Genomic DNA, 27,698 nt, shown 5'->3' with positions numbered 1-27,698 from the left:
TCAATTTCTTCACTTTCCTGACTTACCTCAGAAGCTTCCATCGTCTTCACCTGCTCCCTATTCTGAACTTCACCTTGGATGTCCGCAGAAGCAATGACCTCGTCGTCACATGACTTGTTATTGCCTTCCTTGTCCATCTTTGGTTCACTAGTAATAGTACTCGATCTCAAATTAATTTCGCTCTTCAAATCCCTTGACATATCCCCAAAATACAAAAGTATATAAAAAATTACACTCCTGACACTTACCGGTAATACTTCCACTGGCTTCAGGTGTGCATACTCCTCCTAAAATGAACCTATGATATGCTGTCATTCAGAACAAATTCTGAATTTATTCGTGCACCACGTTGCGGAGCCAATATGAAACTATTTATTACTAACAACTAAAAGGGTGTGGGGTAATAAGCTTACTTTTGACAACATACCATGTAAGTTCTGGAAAAAGGAGATTGGCGTTCGGTTTCCCCATTAATTTTGAGGTTAAGATATTTTACTGTCATTGAAATAAAACTATGAATTCGTTTGATAGAACAAAATATATTCTTTAAATAATATATAAAAATAGTGAGTCTTGTTGCGATAAAACAGATGAGAATATGAAATTATGACATTGCAACTGAAAGAAACTAGGCATGAATTTGAATTCTTCTTGACCGGACATTTAACAATATATACGAAGTATTTCCCTCACTGATTCACTTGACTGTACCTTAAACACTTTGAGTGTAATTACGACGTAATCCTTTGATCTGGTGTTTACTGTAGATGTGTCACGCCTAACTTGGTGATACATCCTTGTGACTGCTTCTTCTCCATATCATCTGACTTCTTTGTAAGTCAATATGGTATTACCTCATGACAGGTCCAGGGTTGCCCTCTCTGACTCCATGGTAAGCCCTTGCGTCCGTGTCTTCAACTAAGTGACCAACTAACTTTGGCCTCACTCTCTCAATGACCAATGATTAATGGCTCACTGAGTCTTCTCCATCTCTCGTTCACACTCGTTGACTGACCGACTGAGGCCTCTAAATATCGTAGACTTCTTCACTGTTCAGCTTCCGTTTAACTAATGACTGACGCTACAAAATGCATCCACCTTTTATAGACGTTCGTTGACACACCTACGCAATCTCCAGATGTAACAATGACATACTCCCACAACGCCTCAAACTGTTGCATGTAATGGTGAAATGCCCTGGGGCGGCTGAGTCTGAGCGAATTGCTAAAAGCTCACCATGACGTCGCCATGACGTAGCAATGACTTGGTAGAATCGCCAATAGTGCAAAATATAACAACGTCACATCCATATCTGATATATCGAAACTCTCACTGTACAGGTATTTAATGTTAATCTACATATACGTATATATGCATACACTCAATTACAAATACGCAAGCAACAAGCAATGCATAATCGAATTGAATAATAATTATAACAAAATAATAGTAATCTCACAGATAAAATAATAATACGGACATAATAATAATAATAATAATAATAATAATAATAATAATAATAATAATAATAATAATAATAATAATAATAATAATAATAATAATAATAATAATTGTACCGGGCGGTACACCTCCACGCCGCTAATTTAAAATTTGCGCCAGTTGAAACTCCTCTGCTGGAGGAAGTCTGAACTTTATATACGCTATTAATTCGCTACCTTCTCAAAAGATGTCACCACGTGGAAAATTTTGAATTTTTGAACTGTGTCTTTTTTATGTGTTTTTGTTTTGCTTGAAGTAAGAAGTGTGAAATTTCTCTTCTAGAGGACACTACTGAAGATCAACAATAGTGCACCCTAGTGCGAAGTCAAAGAACTATTTTGTTGGAGAAATTTTTATTTCAAATGTTTGTTCTTTGCTAAATTTCTTTCAGTCATTGGTTAAGTTGGCAATATTAACCCCTTCTTTCCCCTTGTTTTAAATCTAGCCTATCCCGAATTTCTTAAATTAATTTTCCACCAATTATGTGTTTCTTCTTAGTATTGTGTAGGGGGTTTATGGATGAACCAATAAAATCCTCGTGGGAGGGTGTTCTCATTCCCCTAACGCCTAGAAACTGCTGATTTTAGGGTCTCCGGGCCACTTGTGTTCCATCTTTCAGTGTATAAAGTACATAGCAGGAGGCGGGAAGCGCCTCTTTCCTCGGCAGCGGTCAACAACAAGGTAATGGCCGATTAATAACTTCTTTCTTTGCTTGCTCAGCAGTTTAACTCTCGGGGCGGGTTCTAAGCGTTCCACCATGTAACCTTTTCCTAAATGTAACTACTCCTTTTATATATTATCTTTTAAAGTTACATACTGGGATAGAGAGTGCTAACCCTCTCGAGCTCCCACTCATATTGTTTTGAGGTGAACTTATTTTTCTCAACCTATTCTTCGTTAATGTAAAACAAATTGTTCTCTTCTTAAGTTACCTCTTTAGTATGGGATTAGCCCTTGTATTAACGGCCTAGTGCCAAGTAGGTCTTAATCAAAGTGTATTAGGAGTGCAAGTTCGCCTCCTCTCAAATTGTTATTTTAGAGGTCATTTAATTAACCTCCTTTGCATTTAATAGACCTCAGTAGATTGGGTATTTTACCCCTGTGTTTATGTCCGTTGAGGACAACTTGAAGGTGGAGTTTGGTGTGGCCCGGGAGAGGCTTAAATTTGAGAGCGAGTGGCTCTTTTGAAAATTGAGTGTTGTATGCCTCGTGGAGGCTTTTCAGTGTAATTTGGAGCTAGGGCTCCTAGGCATGAATGGGGTTTTCTGCCCCTCCGTTGAAACTTGTGTTTGGAGGTAAAACTGCGCTGATTGCCCAAGCATTGTGTTTTTAGGACTCGAAGCCCAAATCCTGTAAATATTGTAACTACCCTTTGACTTGCTACTTTGTACCTGCCGTGATTGTTATTTCTTTGTTTTTGAAAAGAAAATATAACCTGGTTAAATTTTAAATTCATTTTACTTTTGTAGCTTGAGACCCGTTCACCACCCCGCACCTTCTTTCACGCATAACTACCACAAAAACACGGTAACAAGTGGTAGCAGAGCGTGGTTGAATGGGTCTCCATTTAGCCCCTTTTGACGGCTAAACATTGTTTTGTTCCGAACTCTAACTATTTTTTCAGTTGCTGGAATTTTTTGAGTTTTTCAAAATTGTTCTGTCACCATGCCCGGCCCTCGCGATGTTCTCCATCTTAACTATTTGCGCAAGGAGGAGTTGATCTATGAATTGACTATTAGAAATGTACAATCTGGAGGCACGGTTGCAGTAGACACAAACAAGCTTAGAGAGTCCCTAGATTTGCCCATTTCCATCCCCAATTTGGGAGAGAAAGAAATTGACGACTCTCTTTCCACGATCACGTAGAATATTACTGGGCTAGCTTCTGTAGTTAGTTTTTTTGATGAAAATGATCCTTCTCCTAATCAAATTAAGCGTGTGCAAGCTAGGCTGTTTCATTTTTCCAATAGAGTTAACGATCTGTTGTCTCTAAAGTTGAATGACGTTCAGAAGAAGGAAGCTAGTACGCTGCTTGAAAATATGTCTGAATTATCTAGCAAGGTCACTCAATTGTTAACTGGGGAAGTTCCTCCCAAATCTGATCAACCCACCATAGTGAATGTAGGTAGTGAGGAAGAACCTCCTAAGGGAGAAGTAAATAGGAAAACCATTGCCGCTCAAACTATCTCTGCCCCATTGGACAACGAATCTGAACGCCGTGCATCGTTGAGTAACATACGTTCTGAATTAACTTCCTTGCCATTGAAACCCTTACCTACTATGTCACCCGGGTTTAGCAGCTTGCCTCATCCATTGGCAATGTTGCTCAGAGGTATCTCTAAGTTTTCGGTTAATACCACCAGTGAAGTAATTTCATTTTTAAGATTTCTGGTTGAATTTCAGGATCATGCCCTTGTGTTTTCTCTTTCTCCATGTCAAATTTTGCAAATTATCTATCCTTATGCAATTGGTATTCTTTCTGACAAAATAGTAAGAGCCATAGCCGAACAGTCATCTATTGAAGATTTTCATGCACACTTGCTTGCAAATTTTATTCCCGCCCGCGCGAGGTCATCTCTGATTCAGAAGTACTATTATCGTGTACAGCGCTTGGATGAGAACTTGGCTGATTTCATACAAGACATTAAGTTTTATACTAGGGTGTTTGCTCTCCACTTCCCTGAGGATCAAATTGTACAAGCTATTGTGGAAGGTATTTCACCATCTTATAGGTCATACTTGTGTTTCGCGGCGTGCCCACAAACTTTCTCTGAACTTGAAGCGTTGGCCGTCTCAGCGGAAGGAGTTAGGTACGCCGATTCTTTGCGTGTGGCAAAAGAACCCCCTCCTTCGTTTAGTAATACTCGGCCTCCACCCCGCCGACCAGTCACACCCCGTAAATGTTATGCTTGCGGGTCGCCTGACCATCTTCGCAATAAATGTCCATTGGTCAAAACTAGTAGGGCAAATAATGGAGCTGGTTCATCACAAGGCTGTTTTAAATGTGGGGCTTTCTCACATATCGCCAAGAATTGCCCAAACTCGAATAGCACCCTCTCCTGCTCAACTTCTGGTGCAAATTCTACCTATGCCAATAATAAAAAGTGACTAGTGGCTTCGGCTGAATCGAATAATCCATCTTCCCGAGACTCAGCTCCTGGTAAACAGGTTGTAAATTCAGGGAACGAGCAATTTTCAAATTTATCTTTTGAAGGTCCCAAAGAGTGTCTTAGGATTGCGGCGGATTCCCCCGCACCGGTTCCTTTTCTTAAGATTGAGTTAAATAACGAGCCTATTACAGCTCTCTTAGATTCAGGCAGTGTTTGTTCGATTATTTCGGCTGAATGGTATTCTAAATTGAAATCTGTTTGTAAACTACCTGACTATGTCTCATCTCCTGTTCAATATGTTTCGGCTAATTCATCCCCATTAGAAATTCTAGGTTCCTTATCGGTCAAAATTCGTATTTTTAAATTCACATGGAAAGTTAAATTGTTTGTGGCCAAGCTCTTGTCTTGCCCCATTATATTGGGAGCGGACTTTATTTTTCACACTGGTCTTGTGCTCGATCTTCAGAGTAGGTCTTGCACTTTCAAATTTGCCTCTAATTGTAATATCCCTTTATTAAAGTGTAATTCTGCATCTTGTTCTTCTATTTTGCCTACCCAGGATGAGATGTTGTTAGACCTTAGACATCTACCTGAGGAGCAGGCTGATAGTATTCGTAAGCTGTGTCAGTCCTTCCCAGAGGTGTTCTCTGATACTCTTGGTGTTACTGACCTTATTGAATACAAAATTGAGGTCACGGATTCGATTCCTGTCCGTTTTCCACCGTATAGGCTATCTCCACCTAAAATGAAGGCTCTGAAAGAAATTATCGATCAGATGTTGAAGGATGGTATTATTAGGCCCTCTAAGTCAGCGTATTCCTCGCCTATTTTTCTAGTCCCGAAACCCCAAGGGGGCTTCAGGCCTGTCATTGATTACAGGGCTTTCAATCGGAAGGTGGTGTTACAATCTGTGCCCCTTCCCGACCTTCATTCTTGTTTTTCATGGTTTCGTAAGGCCAAGTTCTTTACTATCTTGGACTTGAATCAGGCCTATAATCAAATTCCCCTTGCCGAAGAGTCTAAACACCTTACAGCGTTTGCCACGGACTGGAATTTATATGAATACAACCGCGTGCCTTTCGGGCTCCCCACGGGAGCAGCTGTACTCACTAGGCTGCTAGATAGGGTCTTCTCCGACATCAAATTTGAGTACTTATATCACTACTTGGATGATGTCGTCGTATTTTCAGAGACTTTTGAAGAGCATCTAGATCATCTGCGAGAAGTTCTCGATCGCCTTCGTAAAGCTGGGTTAACTGTTAAGTTGTCCAAGGTTGCCTTTGCTAAGCCCTCTATGTCTTTCCTAGGGCATATTGTGTCACCTGATGGTGTAGCTGTCGATCATTCTAGAACACAGGCCATCCGTGATTTTAAACCTCCCAAGGACATCAAAGGCATCGCCAGGTTTATTGGTATGGTGAATTTCTTCAGGAAGTTTATTCCTAACTTCGCTAATAGAGCGGCGCCCTTAAACCTTCTTCGTAGGAAAGGCATCAAATTCGAGTGGGGACCTTCTCAACAAGCCGCTTTTGAAGACCTTAAATTAGCTCTTTGTAATGCCCCTGTACTTGCTATGCCTGATTTCTCGAAGAAATTCATCGTCCAAACCGACGCGTCGTCGTCAGCAGTAGCGGCAGTCCTTCTTCAAGAGACTGAACTAGGGAGGCGACCCATCGCCTATGCATCTAGGACCTTGTCGGCTCAAGAAGCCAAGTATTCCATATATGAGCTCGAAGGTTTGGCAGTCTTATTCGCCTTAGAGAAGTTCCGTCTCTATCTGGAACATGTTAAATTCGACCTGGAGACAGATAATCAAGCCTTAAGCTGGGTCTTAGGTAGGCCGCGTCGTACTGGTCGTATAGCCCGTTGGGCCATCCGTATTTCTGCCTTCCAGTTTGATGTTAGACATATCAGAGGTACCGAAAATATTGTCGCTGATGGACTCAGCCGTATGTTTTCAAACGACGTCGAGACCCACGAACCGGTCGACAGTTCATCACCTCCCGAGTCCATACTATCTGATGTTAATGCCATCTTAACGGATGCCCCCATGCTCTTTAGGGATATCGAGAAATATCAACATGAAGATCCGACGCTGGCTCCGATAATGGAAACCCTTTCTTCTGGGGAACATGTCGTCCCTTATGTTCTGAGGAATGGTGTTTTATGTTGCCCTTCGAGGCATGACAAGATGATGAAGGTTGTCGTTCCAGCTGTCCTTGTGCCTATGATCTTCAAATACTATCATGAGACCCCATTGGGGGGGCATCTGGGAATATTTAAAACTCGTGAAAAGATTCGTGAAATGTTCATCTGGAAAGGTATGGACGGTGAAATCCGTGAACTTGTAAAAGCTTGTAAATCTTGTTTGCTCAGTAAACCCACCATATCCACCAAGGTAGGCCTTTTGTCTTCGCATCAAGCGTCGCGCCCCATGGAACGTCTGTATATCGATTATGTAGGACCCTTCCCCCAGTCAAAGGGTAATGCTAACAAGTTCATCTTTGTGTGCGTAGATGGTTTTACCAGATTTTCTTGGTTATTTCCGACTAAGCTGGCTACCGCTCAGTCTACCATTACCTGCTTAAATTCTATTTTTGCTTCTTTTGGTCCGTGTCAATATATTGTGTCCGATGATGCTAAGGCGTTTACATCAAATCTTTTTCGTAAATTCTGTTTTGACTTATCCATCTCTCATGTAACTACTTCTGCTTATTACCCTCAACCATCTCTGAATGAACGGGTTAATCGTAATCTCAGTTCCGCACTTATTGCCTATCATCATGAAGATCATTCCAGGTGGGACACGTCCCTGCATTGGTTAGCTTTTGCTTTGAATTCGGCGGTTCATGAATCACATAAATTTACTCCAGCTTCTTTGATGTTCAAGTTTGTTCCCAACTCGCCGCTCTCTAACCTCTGGTCTCTGAGTGACATTCTACCCGAGACAATAGATCCGGATAATATTAAAGATCTTTGGAAGAAGGCTAAAGCCAATCTTAAGGTATCTCATGAAAAGGTTAGGGAAAGGTATGATCGTGGACGGAGACCCACCACTTTGAATGTAGGTGACCAGGTGATGGTCAAGAACTTTGTTCCCGCGGGCAAGCTTGCCCCCAGATTTCATGGGCCTTGTATCATTCTCGATTTTCTTACGCCAGTTACGTTGTTAGTAAGCAATCCAGCCACCGAGAGGATATTTAGAGTTCACCTGTCCCAGGTGAAACCGGTGTAATTTCTGTGTTAACTTGCTTCATATTATTTTGAAAGGAATATGAAGGTTATATTTTTTTTTTTGAGTTTCACTTTTAAGGCTTTCTGCCCCTTCTATAATATTTTGTTTTATATGTAAGCATTTGTGTGAAACCTCCCCCGATTTGTTAAACTGCCATCCTGTCCTTGCCTCGGCCATTACCACGCTCCCGTCTCCTGCTCCAATACACACTGTGGCTGAATTATATTAAATGCCATGGACATCTGCACGCCGCTGACCCCTCAACCTCTTCACCAAACCTGTGCCCTCAAAAGATGATGGTCCAACACAATTCTGCCGCCTAGCTTTAATGTTTCAGTGCCCCCGCAGCCGCGAGGAGCCGTGCAGCAACTGGGGCAGAGGACGGGCCCCCTCTTCTCCATCGAGGACGTCAGGTGCACGGCGAGCCGGAGCTCTCCTCCCGGCCAAGGCTGATGCGCGGCGCACGACCTGCTACTTGCCCTCAGCCTGTATATGTTCACCGCGGGCGCGGCGTGTTTCAACACCTCTGCTCCCCTCATAGTGCGGGCGAGCGGTATCTCAGGGTACTTGAGGGGTCCGAGCGGCCTCCCTTTGGACGCAAGCTGCAACGGCCGGTCTGGCCATTCAACTTAATCAACATCAACTACATGGACAGTTACGATAAGCAATGACTACACTTGGGAATTCAACAGCAATATTTGGTGGCTATTGCAAAATTTTTCTTCACCTCTAAGTATTAAAAAGTTTATCTTCAGAAATTCAACTTCTACAAATATAAAGACTTTACTTCACCTGCAACAACAAAATTTCGAAACTGAATCAAACCAAATTAAGAAATCTTATAAATGCTTCATATCCACAGCATAACTTGGACCTTGTTTCAAACAGATTTCATGTGTCACCCCTGGAGGTACTTTTGGGGGGGGGGGGAGGTCTGTACCGGGCGGTACACCTCCACGCCGCTAATTTAAAATTTGCGCCAGTTGAAACTCCTCTGCTGGAGGAAGTCTGAACTTTATATACGCTATTAATTCGCTACCTTCTCAAAAGATGTCACCACGTGGAAAATTTTGAGTTTTTGAACTGTGTCTTTTTTGATGTGTTTTTGTTTTGCTTGAAGTAAGAAGTGTGAACTTTCTCTTCTAGAGGACACTACTGAAGATCAACAATAGTGCACCCTAGTGCGAAGTCAAAGAACTATTTTGTTGGAGAAATTTTTATTTCAAATGTTTGTTCTTTGCTAAATTTCTTTCAGTCATTGGTTAAGTTGGCAATATTAACCCCTTCTTTCCCCTTGTTTTAAATCTAGCCTATCCCGAATTTCTTAAATTAATTTTCCACCAATTATGTGTTTCTTCTTAGTATTGTGTAGGGGGTTTATGGATGAACCAATAAAATCCTCGTGGGAGGGTGTTCTCATTCCCCTAACGCCTAGAAACTGCTGATTTTAGGGTCTCCGGGCCACTTGTGTTCCATCTTTCAGTGTATAAAGTACATAGCAGGAGGCGGGAAGCGCCTCTTTCCTCGGCAGCGGTCAACAACAAGGTAATGGCCGATTAATAACTTCTTTCTTTGCTTGCTCAGCAGTTTAACTCTCGGGGCGGGTTCTAAGCGTTCCACCATGTAACCTTTTCCTAAATGTAACTACTCCTTTTATATATTATCTTTTAAAGTTACATACTGGGATAGAGAGTGCTAACCCTCTCGAGCTCCCACTCATATTGTTTTGAGGTGAACTTATTTTTCTCAACCTATTCTTCGTTAATGTAAAACAAATTGTTCTCTTCTTAAGTTACCTCTTTAGTATGGGATTAGCCCTTGTATTAACGGCCTAGTGCCAAGTAGGTCTTAATCAAAGTGTATTAGGAGTGCAAGTTCGCCTCCTCTCAAATTGTTATTTTAGAGGTCATTTAATTAACCTCCTTTGCATTTAATAGACCTCAGTAGATTGGGTATTTTACCCCTGTGTTTATGTCCGTTGAGGACAACTTGAAGGTGGAGTTTGGTGTGGCCCGGGAGAGGCTTAAATTTGAGAGCGAGTGGCTCTTTTGAAAATTGAGTGTTGTATGCCTCGTGGAGGCTTTTCAGTGTAATTTGGAGCTAGGGCTCCTAGGCATGAATGGGGTTTTCTGCCCCTCCGTTGAAACTTGTGTTTGGAGGTAAAACTGCGCTGATTGCCCAAGCATTGTGTTTTTAGGACTCGAAGCCCAAATCCTGTAAATATTGTAACTACCCTTTGACTTGCTACTTTGTACCTGCCGTGCTTGTTATTTCTTTGTTTTTGAAAAGAAAATATAACCTGGTTAAATTTTAAATTAATTTTACTTTTGTAGCTTGAGACCCGTTCACCACCCCGCACCTTCTTTCACGCATAACTACCACAAAAACACGGTAACAATAATAATAATAATAATAATAATAATAATAATAATAATAATACAGATAAAATAATAAAAATACAGATATTATCTTGTAACGGGATTTGAACCGTTACAAAATTCAAAGAAGCCTTTCCTTTTGAATTATTTACACTATTTCAAACTTAGAGAGGCGTTTCCTCTCGAATTATTTACATTTATCACTTTGCGCACACATTTAATTCGTATGGGCATACCCTGCTGTAATTCTGTTTACCTGTTGAGAATTAATATATTCAAGTTATATCAAGTTACGATATCCTATGAACTGAAGTGAATGTTTCTATGAATACATTTTTGAACCTTTGAAAGTCGTTTCACAACACTTCCCTAAATTAATCATTGCTGAATATGCAATATAATACACACGCTCGTTTTATTAGGAATTTTATCAACACACATAACACGACATTATTTACACAACGTGGCTACCTGTGGACAATCATAAAGCAACTCAAATATCCAAACATCATAAACAGAGTATCATAGCACTTCCTGCAAGAAATGGGCGAGAACAAATACATTTCAAACACACACGATAAGTCACAGATGGTACAAGTCATCTGCTACTGGTGACAGTGAGTAGAAGCTTTCACTGTCTCCTGGAATGAACTCAGGATCTTCTGGGACATGGTATATTTAACCTGGAATTCCCTACACGCTGTAAATAATTAAGGAAATAAATTGGAGGGATCCTTCCTTTAATGCACATTGGAATCTCTGCGACGTTGGTAATATTTAAATTGACGCACATAATAGCTGTGCCGAGAGGAATGAACCAGCTACTTGTATTCTGTTCCCTTTCAATGGAGCAAACACTTTACTTCGTCCCCTTTGACGGGCTCGTAAATCACCCAGTTGTGAGTCGCCCACGACCCACTTCCAAACAGCGGGCCACTGGGTCCTCTTAACTTACTTCACAGCGAATAATCTCACTTCTTTCTTTCCTGGCCACAATGGCAGCACATTAAATATTGGCTCCAAATCCGGCTGTAATCGTCGTAGCACCGTATCTACTTCGCGCATATTAATAACAGACTCTAGAGGAACTTTACATTTCTACTTCACAATACACATTAGGGCTACAGCCTGCTTAGCCACCCCGTTCCTCCTCTCGGTACCTCGAATACAATGCTATTTAATGATGAACCCGTGCCACACGGGTCCAAATTACACCACGCACTCACGAGCTAAATAATTCAGCGATATATACCCCAATGTCATTTATCCATCCGTTGTTTCAGCAGCCTTAATTACTAGTTAGGAGGACTCCCTACCAGGTGTGAAGTGCAAAAAGCAAAAAAAAAAAAAAAAAAAAAAAAAAAAAATTACTGAGAGATCTTTGATGACTCATATTTGCTATAGAAAAGATGATAACTGGAGTCATTTTTACAGAATATTTAAGCCCTCTTTACTCGACCGAGCTTCACACTTAATTAATCTAAGGTCCTTAGAATTACGTCATTTATTACCAAAAGCCTTTTTAAAAACGGAAGTAAAATATGGTTGTTCCAAATCATGATGAAGGTATTCCATAAAAAAACCCCAAAATAAAATGAAATTACGATTATCCCTTTGAAATAGCATATTGGCGATCTACGTTACATCTACATGCAAATTTACTCTATATTTACAATAGGAAACGACTTTCAAATCTACAAATAGTTGGAAATGTACTCATCCTTCCGGAAAACCACGAACACAGCATTACAGGAGCGCACATCCATGTATTTACTCTGCCCTCATGATGCCATCAGCGATGTGAAGTCCTTTGATGACCAACTGGCAAGTCACGAACATGACGGCTTGATCTCGTGCGAAATTCCAGACGATCTCTGCTACACCAGGCGAAATTCCGGCAGGCAGCTAGATATCTCGTTCACTCCGACGTTCTTGTAGACTCCTTATGTAAATGAGGGGAAGTTATCTCATGTGAATGCATTAGTTTATATTACACATCACAGATTAAATGCATGGTTGGGTCTGCTTAATGACACAAGCACTCCAACCTAACTTCGGTTGTGTCCCTGAAGCCCGACATTATTCCCATCTCATCCACCTATACTTTCTATTGACAGCTACTTTAAGTCCTGAAGCTCCACTGGTTCACTTAGAAACGTCACTGGTTAGGCCACTAGTGTGTTAGCACTCTCGTATTACACAACAATAATTCAGGCGTACTCTAGTGAACTTAGTCATACGTAAGTCGAGCTCTCTACTGCGTTTGGGATCGATCTAACGTGGCACTGCCCTTAATCATGCCGCCGACAATGAGCCGTTCATTTCCTTTCCTTATATTTCACATTAATATCGAATACACTCACTCCACGCACTTAGTTAAATACGTGCCTATTTATGTTAATTGAGCCGTATTAGTTTAGGCATATATGAGGCTCGATGCACGATCTCTTCGACACACCGACAGCGATCATCACGGTTTCGTACCGTTCCTACTATATTTGTTAGCGGCACACTGTACGCACAAACAACTTACTCAGATTGTGGTTATTTCCACATACATTCACAGACTTTAATAAATCACTGCATTACACAGCTCACATTACAGAATGATTTCTTCATAAAAGACTCACACACAAATCACGACGAACTGGTCACGAACTGACGTTGAACTGAAAATGAACTGGTGGTGTCCGTTCCTCAGCTCCTTACTACATAGGCGAGATGCCCCGGTGCTAGCAGTGGGGGTAAAACACAACCCCTTCTCAAAATGTGCTCCGGTAATACGCATCGTAGAGTGATGAACAGGATATCAAATTGTAGCTCCTGTATTCCCATTTTCACTGAGTGAATATGATTAAAATAGCTTCGTAGATTCTCAAGCAATCTTAAAAGCGTCCTTTTGTCTCTTTCGGCGAATGATGACGAGCGCCAGGGGAATCCTTGAGCTGGCTGCCGCGGTTGGGACCCAATATCTGGTAAGACAGGCCCTTGTTACGGCGTAGCTACCGTTTTTTCAATTATGTAGAGCACTTCTCGGTCTCATAATTATGTGTAAAATTCTCTGATTCAAATGAATGCTTGCACGTGACTCTCCGTTGAGTATCTTGCGATTTATAATAATTATCAGGGGAAAAACAATTGAACTCGATGAGTTGGCAGTGGTGAATGAATGAGGGAAATATGGTATACTGTTAGTTCTCACGTTGGATGTACTCCCTGAGCTCTACTAGTGCCCTAGATTCTCTGTCACGTGATAATGCGTCTCTTTCCATCTCGCTCGTGGTTGGAGTGAGAAAACTTCGAGTACCAGCGCTCCTGCAATGCCTTGCTGCTAATTACCGACAACTAGAGTTGGGTCGCGCGAGCCGGCATATATCCAATCGCATCCCGGAGCGGGTGGATAAATCCTAACTTGGACAGTTTTTACCACACAATGACGCGGAAAACGGCATATTTCATCTCCTGAGTATCATGATATACGTTGTGAACGGTCACAATATACATCAAACAGAAAACCTACAAAATGGTAAGTATTTTGATGCTCTCTGAGCGAATTTCGACAGCGGAAGAGGTTGACAGTTTACCAACTTAAGTGCGGTAATAATTACTTTTTGAGACTTTGATTCAACACTTTAAATAAGACTTTCACCAAAAGGTCAATATTACACATGTATATTATAATCATTTAGTATTTGACTACACACTAAGAAACTAACAAGACACTAAAGAGACTGCCAGACTGACAAATTCGCGCGACAAGCTGTGAATCTTTCTTCGGTGTCCATGACCTTGGCAAAAAACATCTCCATTCCTTGCTGTGCCGCTAACAAATCAGTTTGCCACGACGAAAGAATGAGCTGATAAGACGACAGGGTTTGTACTAATTGATTTTTTAATAATTCCTATAATTTCTAGTTTCAGCCGGCTAAAATGGAATACAAATGTAATGTTTTCTTCACAATGTGGGTGGGAGAGGCATAGCCCTCCCCCCCTAATCACCGCTACTGCCGTTGGAGCAGAAAGAGAACACGAAATAATGAAGGAGAGATGAAGGTAAAAAGCATCACACAAGTAAGTGCAAACCATTTTTAGACTCAACTAGGAACCCAGTGGTCTCCAAACCATGCTCCCAAGTTCAGAGCTCCTGGATTGTCACCCCTTTTAGTTGCCTCTGACGACAGTCAGGGGATAGTTATATGTAGGCTATTCTATGCTCCTAGCCACAGGGCGTAAAAGAGAACGAATATCTTTTAACAATAACAAGCAAGCTTGTAGTTTTACACTACTGTTTATATCATGATTATAGCAACAGGACCTCTTCTTAAAAAATGTTATTTGCTTTACGTCTCACTATTTTTATGATTTTCGGAGACGCCCAGGTGCCGGAATTTAGTCCCGCAGGAGTTCTTTTACGTGCTAGTAAATCTACTGACACGAGGCTGATGTATTTGAGCTCCTTCAAATACCACCGGACGGAGCCAGGATCGAACCTGCCAAGTTGGGGGTCAGAAGGCCAACGCCTTAACCGTCTGAGCCGCTCAGCCCGGCGCCTCTTCTTTTAGACGGAATACGAATCATAGGGAAGTAGTACCGAGCGAGCTGGCCGTGTGATTAGGGATATAGTGTGTTCGAACTCCCACTGTCGCCAGTACTGAAGATGGTTTTTCGCAGTTTCCCATTTTAATACCAGGCAAAAACCTTAAGGCCACGGTCGGTTCCTTCCTAATCCTCTCCCTTTTCTCTCCCATCGCCGCCATAAGTTCTATCTGCGTCGATGCAACGTAAAGCAAATTGTAAAATTGTAAAATGAAAATACAGTAAATAAAAATTGCAGAAGGGATGCTGAGCCATTATATTAATTAATTGTTTCAGGTAGTTTCCACATAATTGGTACATTTATTGAGGGGCCCATGTTTGTTTAAGATGGCAGGTTTGTTCTAGCAGAAACTGGGTTATCTCCGGTAGTAAGCTGTTCTAAGAGACTCAGTGTCCATTTTCTAGCAAGTGGGGAGTGTTAGAGTTGTCAGAAGATTGTTTTGAAACCGTCAAACGCTAGTAGACAACCGTACCAAGAATGTAAACTGGAGACGAGAAGTGAGTGTGTTCTCCATACACTATTGAAGATTGGTTTTCCTCCAGGCTAATAACATTTGTGGTGGTGATGATTCTTGTTTGAGAGGAAATACAAGTGGGAAATCATCTTCATTATTATAACATGTAGGAAGAAAAGAATAAAACAAAAGCATTAGCCTTAACTCGGGTTATTCAGTCAAGCTGAGTGGCTCATATGGTAAAATTCTGGGCATCTGACCCGAAGTTGGCGGGTTCGATCCCCACTCAGTCCGGTGGTATTTGAAGGTGCTTAAATACGCCAGCATCGTATTGGCAGAATTTTTGGTATGGGAAAGAACTTTTGCGGGACAAAATTCCAGCACCTCTACCTCTCTGAAAATCGTAAAAGTAGTTAATGGGACATAAAACCATTATTATTATTATTATTATTATTATTATTATTATTATTATTATTATTATTATTATTATTATTATTATTATTATTACAGTATGATTATTATTTCTTTGTTTCTTTCTTAATCTGTTTACCCTCCAGGGTTGGCTTTTCCCTCGGACTCAGTGAGGGATCACACCTCTACCGCCTCAAGGGCAGTGTCCTGGAGCGTGAGACTTTCGGTCAAGGGATATAACTGGTAAGGATGACCAGTACCTCGCCCAGGCGGCCTCACCTGCTATGCTAAACAGGGGCGTTGTGGGGGATGGGAATATTTTATGGGATAGACTAGGAAGAGGGAAGGAAGCGATCGTGGCCTTAAGTTAGGTACCAACCCGGGATTCGCCTGGAGGAGAAATGGGAAACCACGGAAAACCACTTCGAGCATGGCTGAGGTGGGAATCGAACCCACCTCTACTCAGTTGATCTCGCAAACCTGAGTGGACCCCGTTCTAGCCCTTGTACCACTTTTCAAATTTCGTGGTAGAGCCGGGAATCGAAACCGTGCCTCCGCGGGTGGCAGCTAATCACACTAACCACTACACTACAGAGGCGGACTTCAGATGTCTCACTATTCATTTTCGTATTCGTAGTTGCTCATGTCGTCGTATTTACACACAAGTCTGATATTTTCTTGTCATTAAGTTAGGAAATAGAAAATAACAAGGTAATCAGACTAGTTGAAAGAAGGGAGACCATTATATGAGAAGTAGAAAAGCCAATAATAATAAGTGAGATTAACGAAGGGATAGACATTTTCTGCGGATTATCCTAGATAATTGTGGATCACTGGAGCTACCTGGCTCATTTGGATTTTGGCCGGTTGCCTTAACCAACACCACACGGGGCCTTAAATGTAGATATCTCTTTTGCTGTTCGTTTTACAGGAGAATTCCTCATATAAAAATAGTATTTGCAAATTTTTTCTTCTATACCTTTTACCAATAATAATAATAATAATAATAATAATAATAATAATAATAATAATAATAATAATAATAATAATAATAATAATAATAATAATAATAATAATAATAATAATAACAATAATAATAATAATAATAAAAATTAGTGTGCCTATTGCTAACCTGGTGCAGCCCTTGTAAGGCAGATCCTTCGAAGAGGGTGAGCGGTATCTGCTGTGTATAGAAAGCTGCCTGTTATTGTGGTGTAGGATAGTGTTCTGTGTTCTATATAAGTTGCAGGGGTGTTGGTAACAGCACAGTCCTCGGGCCATGGGAATGAACTATTTAAGGTTAAATTCTCCGGCCCGGCCGGGAACTGAAACCGGGGCCCTCTGTACCGAAAGGCGCTACGTTAACCATTCAGCCAAAGAGACGGACACCTTTTACCAAGAAAGTAAAAATAAGGAAAACTTTGAAGTCCAAGAGCTAATAACAAACTCTGTGAAGAGTTGCCATTAAAATCATCCTGGCAATTTTAAAGGCTTTCTACATATGTCTGTAGTGTACATTTTAAGTATTTGGTTGAGTACTTGGTTTTTGTACCAGAAGGAGAAGATCAAATCAAGAGCAGCAATAGTGCAAAAAAGATGGAACTGATAAGGGCTACAGAGAGCCAGGAAGCGAGTATATCACAAGCCGCTGACAGCTGCATGTCCACTCACGTGCTTCAGAATCTCACGAGCAACTTGATAGAAGGATCGACAAAAGTGTAATCAATCGAACGAGTTGGTGGTGCGGTTGGTTCGAACCCCACTGTCGGCAGCTCTGAGAATGATTTTCCGTGGTTTCCCATTTTCACACCAGGCAAATGCTGGAGCTGTACCGGTACCTTAATTCAGGCCACGGCGACTTCCTTCCCACTCCTAGCCGTTTTCTATCCCATTGTCGTCATAAGACCTATCTGTGTCAGTGCGACTCAAAGCAAATTGTAATAAATAAATAAATGTAATCATGCACATGTTAGATGATATTCCCGTCAACCCAGCTACTGTAGTATGTATACTAATTACAAGATATAATATTGATTAGTAAGGGCGTATTTTATGGAGTGCGAGAGAGAGAGAGGAAGGGAGAGAGAATCTTTGTTGCACCGTGCCGGTATACCCATAAATAACACGTATTCACATCTATAAACTAGTAAACGACGGTTGTTAATGCGTCGTTCCATTTCTGTTCCATTTAGGAAGGTATGTTATTTTCTGATGCACTGCTATTAGAGGTCGGTGGATATCGATCGCGTCACATTGTCTACGCTCATCAATGTTTGGTTTTGTCCTAGTTAATGGCGACCTAACAGTACTTTTCCCTTATTATCCGGCGGATACAAGCATTGCGAGCGGGTCACTTACATTATTTTTAGCTGTGAAGGTCTCTATGGAAACAGGTAATGGGCTTAGAATGTTTATGTTATGAACGAGCCGATTGTCGCAGGTCACGACTCAGCTCCCTGGTCAAAACATACGTTAGATAGTGATAGGCTGAATATTCAAAGTGACACCATCACACTCTAACTACCAACCATGGCTGTGTAAGTTTCTTGTTTTAAAATTCTTTGATCACCTTAGTGGCGAACTAAGTAAACACAATGCGTTAAAATTTGTCATAAAGGAAATAAATAATCCGTCAAATAAAGCTGTGTTCATGTATATGTCGGCAAACGCCTGTAATATAAGGAAACAAAGCAATGTCATTTCCGTACAGGTCATGAAGGCCCTTGGAGGGGTGGAACGTAGCTCTACGCCCGGGTGCCTTTGCTCCAGGAATTAACGTGGTTCTTATTGTTGGTGTAGGCTGAGTGAATTTCAAGGCCATGTGCACCTCCAGAAGTAGAGATCTTGTTTATTATTAATTTAAAGGAAGAATTACGTAAATAAATTCAGTAGAAACCACAGGCGGACTGTCCGCAGAAATGGCGTCGTACATTAAATACAGTAGAATTCCATTAGTCCGGCATCGGACAGTCCGGAACGCCCGATGGTCCGGCACCATTCGAGGATTTGTTTATGTTATTATTTCTTAATAATGATCTCTCTTGAACAATTTGATGCATTATTTGTCGAAACGATTGGAAGTGTATTTTTTATTTCAAAGTTAATAGTGCAAATGTATCTGATACAGTCCAGTTGTTATGCATTGACTTACTTAAATATCTCTATCTCTGGAAATATTCAATCTAGAAGGCCGTGTGCTACACCGAATACTGGAAAGCCAACCATATGATTAAAAATAACAGATTTCAAAAATAGAATGTATGGGCCACGTTCAAAAACGGATGGAAACATGCCTTCAAAAATTGAAACGGACAGAAGGAAAAGGGAAGTTGTAGATGGAAAGACTCTAAATGGTAAAGGAAGACTTACAGATAAAAATATCGATGAACTCCGGCATTGTTATGGAATGGCAATAAGAAACAACACGTTTGAAAAGAGGAGTGTGTTGTTAAACTAATGATTCTGCTGATCAATATTTTACTGAAAAGCGCCGTGTTACAGCTGTTTTCTTTGTACGCTTTAACCTATATCGTAGTAAGAGGTACCGCCCGATAGTCCGACATTTTCGGTAATCCGGCACCGGGCCGGTCCGGAACGTGCCGGACTATCGGACTTCTACTGTATATAGATTCTTCCTTTTCTTCTTAATATTATTATTATTATCATCTACAAAATTGTATAAAGCTGATTTTATGTATTTGGTCATCAGATACAGTGGTACTATCCTAAAGTGAGGAATTAAGTAAGCAGGTTCGTTTGAACACTGCCAGTTTGCCTTCGAGTGGGATTTGGGTTTCCTAGTGAGGTGATGAATAGAGTAGTACTTGCAGTATATCTGTTAACATCAAAATTTAAGTGATCTTAATTCTCTCCGTGACCTTATACTCACAACCGTGTATTGTGGTAACGTCCTCTCTTATTGAACGTTAAGTTCATTAATGAAATATACGGCAATAAAAATTTAAGTGAGCAAGATGCAATAAATTTAGTGGAAGTGTTCACCTAAATTAGTGTAATTTATTGCAGTGGCCTTCTCAATTTCCGGCAAAATACCAGTCTTATAGAATAAGGTCATTTCGTATTCCTCGGGCGATGCGTTCTTATGTTATTGTTGTTGTTGTTGTTATCTGTTTTACGTCGCACCGACACAGATAGTTCTTATGACGACGAAGGGATAGGAAAGGCCTAGGAGTGGGAAGGAAGTGGCCGTGGCCTTAATTAAGGTACAGCCCCAGCATTCGCCTGGTGTGAAAATGGGAAACCACGGAAAAACATTTTCAGGGCTACCGACAGTGGGAATCGAACCCACTATCTCCCGGATACAAGCTCACAGCCGCGCGCCCCTAACCGTACGATCAACTCGCCCGGTCGTTCTTAGTTATGAGGTTGTAGTTTATTTTATGAGTGGTGTGTAGAATTAAAGTTACTCTCTAGTACCTGAGGTTGCAGGTGTGAATCCAGGCGCCGCTGGTCGATATTTAAGAGCAATAGTAGTTTAGGCAAGAGCCTCCTCGACTCAGGCGCTAGCACGGCGGCCTCTTATCATTAGGTTTCGTGGTTCAAATCCTGGTCACTCCATGCGAGATTTATGCTGGTCAAAGCGGAGGCGGGGCAAGTTTTTCTCCGGGTAGTCCGGTTTTCCCTGTCATCTTTCATTTCAGAAACACTCTTCAAAATAATTTAAAGTCATCTGTCAGTTATTAATCATTGCTCCAGAGGAGTGTGACAGGCTTCGGCAGCCGGCGCTGTTCCTATCCTCGCCGCTAGATTGGGCTTCGTTCATTCCATCCCTGACTCAGTCAAATGACTGGAACAGGCTGTATATTTTCATATTTTTCAGTAGTTTAGGCACGTCGAAGCCATCCTTTCAAGGCGAAATTCCTGAAGACCAGTTTTTGCCATTGGACTGAGCGACTTGGATGGTGCAGTGCTCACTTTCTGAGCAGAAGTTTGCAGCTCTGAAAACCGTGAAAGTAATGATTGGCCAACACCATTCTTCTTCTTCTTCTTCTTCTTCTTCTTCTTCTTCTTGCGTTAGGGCCTACTAGAGACCACGTTCCAATTCCAGTTCTACATCCTTTGTTGTTGTTTCTTCCTTTTCTTCCAATATTCCTTCATTGTTTCACTATTTTTCTTTTTTCTTCCTTCAGACCACTTTGTGCCGGTTTTCTTTGCCTCTCTCCCTTGGAATCCTTCCATCTTTAAAACTTTCTTCCTGAAAATTTCTCTTTCCATTACTTCTTCTTCTCTGATGTTGTTTCTTTCCAAGTATATTTTTATCTCTTGAACCCAGGTGGTTTTTCTTTCAAAGATTCGTGAAGATCTTTTTGGTTAGTCTATTGTCGTCCATTCTGTAAATATGTCCAAAAAATAGCAGTGACATTTTCCGTGCTGTTATAGATATGTTTTCTCTGTTCTGATAAATTTCGTTTTTACTTCTTAATTTCCAAAATTCTGTAGTTTTTAGAGGACCTAATATTTTTTTAATAATTCTTCCTTCTAGTACTTCCAATCTTTCAAGTTCATAATTGAGTACTAAGCATTCACTGCCATATAAGCATTCTGGTTTAACAACTGTGTTGTAGTGCTTTATTTTAAGAATTTTAGATAAACATTTATTGTTGTATGCATTTTTTGTTATATCATATGCTCTTTCCATTTTGTGTGCCCTTGCTTCTATAGCAGATTTTTCCAAACCATTTTCTTGGATTGTTTCCCTCACATATTTGAATTGCTTTACCCTTTCGATTTAACCAACATCTGTTCCTAGCAATTTTGGAGCATTTTTTATATTCGTCATGAATTTTGTTTTCACTACCGAAATTCTTAAACCTACCATGTTGCCTGTCTCTTCGAGAAAATTTACTTGTATTGCTGCATTACTCAGGCTTTCAGAGAATATGGTAAAATAATCTGCAAATGCTAGGCATAATAATAATAATAATAATAATAATAATAATAATAATAATAATAATAATAATAATAATAATAATAATAATAATAATAATAATTATTATTATTATTATTATTAACAACCTCCGTGGCTCAGGCGGCAGCGCGCCAGCCTTTTACTGCTGGGTTCCGTGGTTCGAATCCCGGTCACTCCATGTGAGACTTGTGCTGGACAAAGAGGAGGCGGGACAGGTTTTTCTCCGGGTACTCCGGTTTTTCCTGTCATCTTTCAATCCAGCATCACTTTCCAATATCATTCCACCTTTCAGACATTAATCACTGCCCCAGAGGAGTGCGACAGGCTTTGGTAGCCGGCAAGATTCCTATCTTCGCCGCTAGATGGGGGCTTCATTCATCCCGTTACTGACCCGGTCGAATGACTGGAAACGGGCTGTGGATTTTCATTATTATTATTATTATTATTATTATTATTATTATTAGTAATTCCATTTCTGCAATGCCTAATGAATTACTATAGGTTCTACGAGATCCAGATATATCGCATTTCTATCCTGCAGGGGTTCTTTTTCATGTCAATTGTCAACGGCACGGTGTTGTCGCATTTAAATGCCCTTAGATGCCACCGACTCCAGTCAGCGTTATGTCCTCTACCTTGCGAACAGAAGGACAACGACAAATACCTGCATTAATGAGGTCGGCTCGTATGCTTAGCATGCTAGCTACTTGTACCCATGTTCGTGGGTTCGATCCTAGCAGAGGTTGGTTGGTGGATTGTTGAAGCAGTCGTTCTGTGTCCGGACGTTTATGGTCATCACAAAATCACGGACATTTGCGGTCTCTGAGAAGTATTTGTGCCCGGATTGTGTCGGCCGAGGTGCGAGAGGTATCCGCCTCTATCTAAACGACCAAAATATTATGTGTACTCGAGTTTGGAAGTAACCAATAGTCTTGCAGAAAATCCAATAACAGCATCGTTTCATTTCAATTTGGATCATGTAGGTATAGAATTTGTTATTTATATTATAAATTTTTTACCGCAGGTGGGTTGCAGAAGTGCCCGCTTTTAAACGCGTTTCAGCCATGCGTAACATTTAAGACATTATTTCTCAAAACCGACATGTTTTTGAAAACATCTTTCCAACTCCCGAGGATGCCATGCTCCCCCAACCATAACATGCCCACCACCATGCTTTACTGTTGACACTGTGTGTTGTTGGTGTAATTCGGTGTTAGGTTTTCGCCACACTTTCTTTCGTCCGTCAGAACCAAACAGGTTCGACTCGTCTGAGAATATGACAGTGTCCCGGAATCCCAGCGGTTTTCCACAATATTCCTTGGCTAATGCAAGGCATTTCTTCCTGTTTACCTACGAGATATATGGTTTCTTTCGTGGGGATCTGCCATGTATATCGGGGCTATGCAAGACATTCCGTACTGTCTGCGCACTCACCGTCTTGTTAGATATTGTGGCGACGTCTGCAGCTAACGAGGCAGCACTTCTTGTCGAATCTTTTGGGACTAAACGTGCGATGCGCCGTCTCTGTCGTTCTGTGAGTATTCGTGGGCGACTTGATCTGGCTCCATGCTCCTTATATTTGTGTATAACATATCGCAAAGTGGAGAAACTGATAGTTATCATTCTACTGATCTCTCTGTAACTTTTGTCTTGTGAGTGCAGTAACACAATGTTCTCTCGAACGGCGGATGAGTGTCCTCCTTTCCTTGGTCCCATGCTGACAGTACTGAGTACTACCACATCTACCGTCAGACTGACTGGTAAACAAGCCTTAGTGACGATACAGACACATGTCCGTGTGTTCTATGCTGTTTACACCAACGAGGCGTACGAGGGCTGTACTGTGTCAATAATTATTTGGCGGTTCTAATATTTTATTTTCCTCTCGAAATCGCTCGCTGCTCGTGTCCCTGCATAATATCCTATGTAATATTGTGTATCTACCACTGATCTCTATACCTGGATGGCTGGTAGCTTGGGTAGCAGTAAGCCGAATAGAAGATGACTGGCGTCGTAAGATGGCAGCGAGCGCATGGTGCAATAGACCACGAGGAGCGCGCTTGCTTTGTTTATGCTTAGTTCAGTGACGCCAGGCCTCTTGATTGTAGTTTCACGAGTGTTCTGTGCTGTGTTATTGCAAAGTAAATAGTAGTGTATTTTACGAATTTAGGTTCGTTGCCTTTTAGTATGCTTGTGAATTACAAGATTAAATTTAAATATGTATGTGTTTATCTGAAATATGAATGAAGAAACATTCTACGGGGTATTAACATACCGCAGTATTCAGCTTATGGATGTACAAACAGAACCGATCAGCAGAAGGAGAAATCATTTCATCGGGGAGTTTTAATAATAATGTTATTTGCTTTACGTCCCACTAACTACTTTTTTAAGGTTTTCGGAGACGCCAAGGTGCCGGAATTTAGTCCCGCAGGAGTTCTTTTACGTGCCAGTAAATCTACCGACACGGGGCTGTCGTATTTGAGCACCTTCAAATACCACCGGACTGAGCCAGGATCGAACCTGCCAAGTTGGGGTTAGAAGGCCAGCGCCTTAACCGTCTGAGCCACTCAGCCCGGCTCGGGGAGTTTTATACTGTACATAAGAATCTTCCTAGGGTAGTGTTTTGAGTTTTAGGTTTATTGTATCTTATTTCGCATATTCCGGGAGCAAAATGGCAATTAATTTTTGTAGGTTTCCTTTCTCGAGACCCGAACATCTAAGATCATCGATTAGGAGTATCAGGCGGGAGAATTGGGAGCCTTCTAAAACAGCTGTTCTCTGCTCGGATCACTTAGAGGAAGACTGTTTTGATAGAAATGGACAAACTGTACACCTTAGAAGTGATGTACAGCCAACTGTTTTCAATTTTGCTGAACATTAACTGCAAGTAAAGATTTACTTTTTTTTTTCTCATAATTAAACTGACGGTTTCGATGAAATAATTGACGTGACCTTATAACAATCTTAGAAAATGAAGTCTGGAGGAATTCTAGACCTTATTTACATCAGTAATAATTATGGGTTTCAGACACTGGAGTGGTGGGAGAAGGGAACGTGTGGTGGGTGTTTGGGGCTATTCCATTATACTATTCGTGGTATTTGGGACTCTTTTAAGTGGTGTTACATATTTCTGATGATGACTATCAATATCGCTTTGCTAGCTGAATTTAATTAAAGAGGTCTGTAATAGTACATTAAGCTGCAGGTAATGTGATATATTGACTAGTTTTGAATATTTGCTGGTTTTATAAATGTGTACATTTGCTTCAATGATATTTTAATTTGATAATATGCGCGTTATTTCTTGGAAACAGGAAACAGAAATTCATTATCAAGCACCGATTACGATATGTCGAATCTAGGCCTGTATATTGAGCTACGTTTATAGGTACATCATTTTAAGAATGCATAGTTTCGTGGCATACATGTATACAATTTACAGCAATGTTTCCAGAAACTGGTTTTCACTCGTATTGTGTTACCGATCGCTAATTGCATGTATTCAGCACCTAAGTTAATATTTGTCGGCCGTTATTATACACTCATTTTTATTGCTATCCCGGAGCTTTAGTGACCTCGGAATGACGTGTCAGTGATTCCAATGACCTTATGCTTTGAGTGAACATGTCTCTATATTTTTAATTATTCCAATGCGCCATTAATTGCGACTTAAAATTGACTATATTATCATTGCTTCCCCATAAGGAGAGCTCGAGGTTGGGTACGCCAACATGGCGAACCGCGCGTTCAACTTGGCGTACTCTCTCCTGCAGCGGAGACCTGCCATCAGCGATCCATGTATAGAGATCAGTGGTATCTACCGTATCTCTGTCTACGTGTGTATCTTGCATGTTACATTGCCGTTCATTGCTCTCAGTAGTTCAACAACATGGGGTGTGCCAATACTTTTTTGTAACAAGTGTATTTTGGACGGAGGAATGTTAGGCTCTTCTGCATTCCTTCAACCGCCGGCGCAACTCGGTGTCTAGCCAGGCAGTACACTACCGGCTATCGACCTGGAAACACGTGCAGTCAAATCTCGTTCCGTTTTGTAGCCGATGTGAGTTCCATACAGGAATTAGATAAGAAAATGTTTATTGAACTAATGAACGCCATTCTGAAATACAGAATATTTATATATTTATTCCTATATACAGTTTTGAAGTTAGGACTCTTGGCCCTCTCTTACACTTAACCATATAAAGTAAATTTTTTATGTTTTTTACAGCATTAATTTAAAATATCATGACAATCAATAACAAAATGAAATGTCGTATGGCTTTTAGTGCCGGGATATCCCAGGACGGGTTCGGTTCGCCAAGGTGCAGGTCTTTCTATGTGACCCCCGTAGGCGACCTGCGCGTCGTGATGAGGATGAAATGATGATGAAGACAACACATACACCCAGCCCCCGTGCCGTAGGAATTAACCAATTAAGGTTAAAATCCCCGACCCGGCCGGGAATCGAACCCGGGACCCTCTGAACCGAAGGCCAGTACGCTGACCATTCAGCCAACGATTACAATTAATGAGATGACGAGTAAATCCGGAAAGTTTCTTTTTTCCTTGCTATTTACTTTACGTCGCACCGACGTCTCATGGCGACGATGGGATAGGAAAGTGCTAGGAATGAGAAGGAAGCGGCCGTGGCCTTAATTAAGGTACAGCCCCAGCATTTGCCTGGTGTGAAAATGGGAAACCACGGAAAACCATCTTCAGGGCTGCCGACAGTGGGGTTCGAACCGACTATCTCCCGATTACTGGATACTGGCCGCACTTAAGCGACTGCAGCTATCGAGCTTGGTAATCTGGAAAGGAGTAACAATAGTACCATTAATTAAGATTACTATTAATGAAGAAAGGTATATTGCCTCCGAGGAGTATAAGGACATTTATTTATACAATGTAGATGTTAGGCCTCTTTAAAATAGACAATCATCATCATTATCGTCATCATCACATTTATTTATCTATTGCTTTTAGAGCCAGGAGTGTCCGAGGACATATTCGGCTCACCCGGTGCAGCCCTTTTAAGGCAGACCTTCCAAAGAGTGTGGGCAGCATGTACCGTGTGTGGGAACTGCGTGTTTCTGTAGTGGAGGATGGTGTTGTGCGTGAGTTGAAGGAATGTTGTGGGGAGTACAAATACCCAGTCCTCAAGCCAGGGAAAATAACCATTTTAAGGTTAAAATCTCCGATTCCACCGGGAATCGAGCCCGGAACCCGCTGAACCGAAGGCGACTACGCTGACCATTCACCCAAGGAAGTATAAGAACAATAGGAAGAGGACTGTGTCATGGGAAGAGATTTCAGGAGACATTGTGGAAGGATTCAAGTGGTAAGAACTCGTCTTGACGTAGATCGATCGTCCCAGTCGTGAACGAATTCAGCATTGAATTAAAGGCGGTAGTGGTCTACTTGGTTCACCAAGCTCGATAGCTGCAGTCGTTTAAGTGCGGCCAGTATCCAGTATTCGGGAGATAGTAGGTTCGAACCCCACTGTCGGCAGCCCTGAAAATGGTTTTCCGTGGTTTCCCATTTTCACACCAGGCAAATGCTGGGGCTGTACCTTAATTAAGACCACGGCCGCTTCCTTCCCACTCCTAGCCCTTTCCCGTCCCATCGTCGCCATAAGACCTATCTGTGTCGGTGCGACGTAAAGCAACTAGCAAAAAAAAAAAAAAGGTCTACTTGGTTCATCCGGAAGAATGCGTGTTCGAATGCCTGTCAGGAAGTAGAAAAGATAGAAAGCAGATTTCCACCTTTGGAGAAGCACATGGCACTGAGGTTCACAATGCCTACACAAAGGTGAATTTTTGACGGGGGTTGGTTGATGAGGGGGGTGGGGGGTGGGAGGGGGTGAAGCTAACTATTCTGTCCCACTTAGTGTCTAGGTTATGAATAACAGAAGCCTTTATCTTCCAGTCTTCCAAGAGCCTTCATGGCTTGTGCGGAGATGACTTTGTAATAATAATAATAATAATAATAATAATAATAATAATAATAATAATAATAATACCCAGGAGCATGTAAAAGGAAGTTTATTTAGCGTAATATTTTGGATGTGCTATCACTTCCTGT

This window comes from Anabrus simplex, chromosome 7 (assembly GCF_040414725.1).
Source record: "Anabrus simplex isolate iqAnaSimp1 chromosome 7, ASM4041472v1, whole genome shotgun sequence".
Taxonomy (NCBI): Eukaryota; Metazoa; Arthropoda; class Insecta; order Orthoptera; family Tettigoniidae; genus Anabrus; species Anabrus simplex.
This window is presented reverse-complemented; position numbering follows the sequence as displayed.